Here is a 5,159-nt window from a genome sequence, read left to right on the forward strand (position 1 = left end):
CCTCTCCTCCTCCCTTCTCCTCTTTCTTACCATCTCTCCTACTCTTAATTCCCCACCCTTACTTCTCTGCTTTACCCTTTCTTCTTTTCCCTCATCTCCTTTCCGTTGTTGCTCTTATTTATTTTCTCTGATGGGTTCTCGAGGTTGCGTTTCAGTAATCCAAACTTTAAATTTTCATATAAATAATTTTCTATGTTTACATTTTATTTCTAATATTAGTTCCACTTATGTCATTTTTGGCTTGTATATTTACATTTTAATGTTTTCTTTTTTAAAAAAAACAAAGTTTTATTGGTTTTTTGGTGTTTTACAAAAGGAAAAGGTATGGGGAAAGTTACAAATTGTGGCAGCCGCAAACTGCGGTGTGTATACCCCCCCTCCAGACTCATGTTATACATTTGCATAGCATTCAAATATTACATTATAGCATATAGTCAGTGTGATAAATTCATTAATAATTTCAATCAATTTATATCATGTGGATTTTCTTACTTATTTGTGTGATCTGAGCTTTCTTGATGTTGCCCCGTCTCCCCCCGTTGGCAGTGCTCCGGCCCCTCCCGTGTCTTGTGCATCTACTGGGATGTTTTAATGTTTTCTTATTTCCCCTCCCCCTAATTTAATAATGTGTCACCTGAGTTATTTATTTCATATTTTGTTCCTTTCTCTTTCTATTTATATCCTTTTTCAAGCCAATCATAAAATCGCCCCCATGTTCTGTAGTACACTGATTCCTCTTTGTCCTTTATTCTCAGTGTTAATCTATTCATTTCTGCACAATCTAGTGTCTTCTTTATTATCTCCCATTCCAATGGGATTTTATCTGCTTTCCAATTTTGTGCAAATACAATTCTAGCTGATGTTATTATCTGTACAATCAAATATTTCTCTGTTAGAATACTCAATAAGAATACCTCTGGCTTAAACTCTACGGGTTGATGTATCATTTTCTCTAACCATGTTTGTATTTTAACCCCATAGCTTTTTGCATCCCTGCACGTCCACCACATATATATGATATGATCCTGGCAATTAATGACATTTCCAACATTTAGCTGATTTAGCCTTAAACACTTTTGCTTTCAGGTGGCATGTGCCATCTATAAAACATTTTATACAAATTCTCTTTGTATGCTGTTACCATTGTCAATTTATAGTTCCTTTCCCACAGTTGTTGCCATTTTTCTAGTTCTATTGTATATCCAAAGTTTTTTGCCCATCTTTTCATTGTTTCTTTAACCTCTTCTTCTCCTAAATTTATTCTGAGTAGATAACTATACAATTTTTAAATCATTTTTTCATCCGTTCCCATGAGTATCTTATCTAGTTCTGAATTTTCCATATTAAAATCATACTCTTTACTTCCTTCCCATACCCTGTTTGTATTTGCATTTGTTTAAACCATCCTATATCAATCCCTTGTTCTTCTAATTCTTTCTTCTGTTTAGTTCTCCCTGTGCTGTTAGTATATCTTTGTACCTAATAACCTTTTTCATACTATTAATATTTGGGTGTGTTAGAGCTTCCACCGTTGAAAGCCACATAGGTACTTCCATATAGTGCTTTTCTTTTCACTTTTTCCTATACTTCATATAAACCATTTCTTACATAGTGTCTCTGAAAGTAACCCATGCATTCTATTTGCAACTCTGGTTTCTCTTCAGATCGTATAAATTTTTCATCTTTTTCCCCCCAACTTATTTATTGATGTATTTATCAAATGTACTTGTTGCCCATCTTGCAATTAGGGTGACTCTGAGCAGATGCCCATGTATGTTTAGAACTGAAGGGTGTTGGTGGCCACAAACCCAAGTGCAAAAGTTGTCCCACCTCCCAGAATGCTGGAATATTTTTGTCACATACTTGACATGCTTCAAGATACTGGAACGAATGCAGATAACGGGGGGGGGGGGGGGGTTCCTGGTTCCAGACAAGACTGAAATTGTACCAAGACGAATGTGCTCGCCTGCTGCACTTGGACAGGAGGCTCTTTGCCCCCGTTTAATGCGGGGCACTCTGAAATCGTTAAGATTCTTTTCAGCATTTGGGCAGGGGGAGGAGCGGAGGGGGAGTGTGAATCTTGTGGTTTCAGCATAGGAAGATGGGTGGTTAAGCAATATGGAGTATGTTTGGGGAGGGAGGGAAAGAGAGAGAGCGAGAGAGAGCGAGAGAGAGCAAGAGAGAGAGATTGAGATTAACTGTATGTGCAAGCCATTTAATATCTCTGTAGAGTTCCTGTTTGGGAACACAGCAGAGATGCTAATAGATTTTCAAAGATAGTTATTTCAGAATAAAATATTTTGAAGCACTAAGAAAAATCTAAACATTGTCTCTGATAATTATCCTTTTTGAAATAAGATGCCATATATGCTGCAGGACTATTTTTGTCCTTTTTTATAATCCTGGGAGAAGGGGCATGCTTTTCTAAAGATATCTGATGGCCAGAGTATGGAGACGTGGTGAATCTTCAAGAGGAGATAAATATATTGAACAAAATATTGTTGGAGCTGCTCCTGTGCTTCCACAAATACACAGAGGGGGAACCAGATGGTTGCTGCTGATCGATTGATGAGTTAAGACCCAGGTCCTTTGAAACCACTTTTCCCTAGTGGTTCATGCTGTACACACACACCCTCCCTCGATGCTGAATGGCTTCTGAATCACAGTTAAAGGACCCCAATTCTTGGGAGAGGGCCAAGAGTCCTGAAATGCAGCAGTTGAGAATTGGGGGTGGGGATTGGGCTGCCAAAGACTTTCTGTGCCCTCTCATATTAAAATGGGCAAACAGGAAGGATTTCTTTTTCCTTCTTCTGAATAAAAAGTGCCCACACCCTACTTGTGGTCAATGATGCTCAGGGAAAAGTTGCACCCTTGGCTGTAGGTCAACCACAGATAAAATGGTATGCAAGGAAACAGCGACATCTGCTGGCTTGCAGTGTTGCTGAGAACTTGAAAATGTGTACATTGCTGTCACCAACAAAATGATGAATTACTATCTGATCGGGTGAGGAGATCCAACTTGGTGTAGTGATTTAGGCACTGGGCTAGAAAATGGGAGACGGTCAGTCCTAGTCCCGCCTTGGGCACTATGCCACCTTGGGCCAGTCACTCACTCTCAGCCCTCGGAAGGAGACAATGGCAATGGCCACTCCTGGAAAACCTTGCCAAGAAAACAGCAGGGGCTTCTCCAGGGGCAGTCTCTTAGGATCAGACATGATTGAATGGAGTAGGAAAAAATATTTCAATGTGGTACTGCTCCACAAAGATTACAGTTAGGGGAAAATTTCCCGAGGAAATTTGTTTCACAACCACTTCACTCAACAACTAAGATTCCAGTCACAACCGTGGGTCATTAAGCTTAAGCAAGGACTACCTGCAAATGGTTGCAAGGGTTTGGTTTTTTTTAAAAAAATTGAGCTTAAGACAAAGCCCAATCTCTGTCACTATAATTATCCTGACTATATTTAATTAATTTCATTGATTTAAGAATAAGGCTTCAGTTTGGGGTTTATTGTATTTGCTGACTGGCCAAAGTCAGTAATTAAAGTATATTCAATTTTATACAATTTTAAGTATTATATTAATTCAAATCTAGTACAAGAAGATGAAATTCTGCAAACCGGGAAAAACATGTTGCATCAAAAAAAACATAAGACATGCTTACATAATACAGAAGGAAAACACATCACAACCAAACAGTAACATTTTAAAGGTTACAGCATCAACTCAAGTTACAATAATCACCTAAAGACAAATCATACTTTATTTTCCAATGAAAATATGGGCCCTTTCATAGTTGCATTGACAGACGTGATCCTGAGACCAACTGAGAAATGTGATAACTCTTTCAATGTTTCCATCTTGTGATGTCCACATCACGTAGGATGTCATGAAAAAGGAAAAACTGTTTTATGATTGCCTTTTACAGTGACATCTAAACATGTCAGAATTGTAAATTATTCAGCCATAGTAGGAACATTATTTCTATGTAAGCCATTTATTGCCTCTGAAAATGCTACCATCTCTGCAGTGGGGGATAACAACCCTGATCTTACTTCTCGTGTATGACTGTTCTCATGTATGATAATACCACAAGGCTTTGTCACACCAGTGAACAAAAGCAGACTCAGAAATGCCTACGGGAAGCAGTAATAATTGTATGTGTGTATACAGGTTGTTTTTTTTTTGCTGCTCAAATATTTAAAGCCATATGGGATGAACTATTAATTTAGGAAGAGTAGCATGAAATATTTTTACTAGCTACATACCCTAATCAGCTGCCCATTTAGAATCACTTCCAAGTGGTGAAATTATACTTTTAGTATTCTCATAAAAATGTTTCAGTTTTAAAATGCTACCGTATTAAATTATGAAAGGAACTTTGAAACCGAAAGACATGAAGTTTTCATGAAAGAAAGAAGAGTTGCTTGAATCAAATCAACTTGTTCCTCCACTTCTTCCTTTATGCCTAAATAAAATATTGATTTAGGAAACACGGCTAGAAAGGGAAAGAAATTAGTTCATACATGGTTAGGACAGTATTTAAAAGCCCCCATTTGGAATTCAAACAAATTAGAAGAAAATTCCCTATGATTTAATCTTGTAGTTAAGATAACATTATTATCTAAGCTTTTGTTTGAGTTTTCTTCTATCTCCTTCTATCCTGGTGCAACTTGTTCTAACACTAACATTTATCCACACTCTGGATTTCAGAAGTCTTGTTTTTATCATTCAAGCCCAGCTCATCATCTTTCTTGAAGATTTTGCCTGCTTTAAAGGGTGAAATCAGAGCTCCCTTTTCTGGTGCTGAAAAAGAAATAGGCCTCATGTGGCCACGTGGTCTCAGAGCCCCTAAAAGATACACACACCCCTGTGGTTCAGCTGCCATTCAGACCCAAGGGAAACTACCGCATTCATGTTTGGTGCACCAAGACTCCCCACGACAGAGACCAGCAGAGCTGAATTCAGTCACAAGCAGCCTTGTTTATACAGCTAGCGCTCTGTCTACACGGACTTTCCTGTGTTGGGTGGATGCCTTAAGAGTTCGTGTTTTCAGACCCTGAGGTGGACCGCAACCCGGTTTTTACAGCGCTTCTCTTCGCATTTTGAGTTGCAATTAAGAAGATGAGTCTGAAGTCTTGGATAACTACAGGCTGTCC

The sequence above is a fragment of the Natrix helvetica genome, assembly GCF_964273705.1.
Source record: "Natrix helvetica genome assembly, chromosome: 3".
NCBI lineage: Eukaryota > Metazoa > Chordata > Lepidosauria > Squamata > Natricidae > Natrix > Natrix helvetica.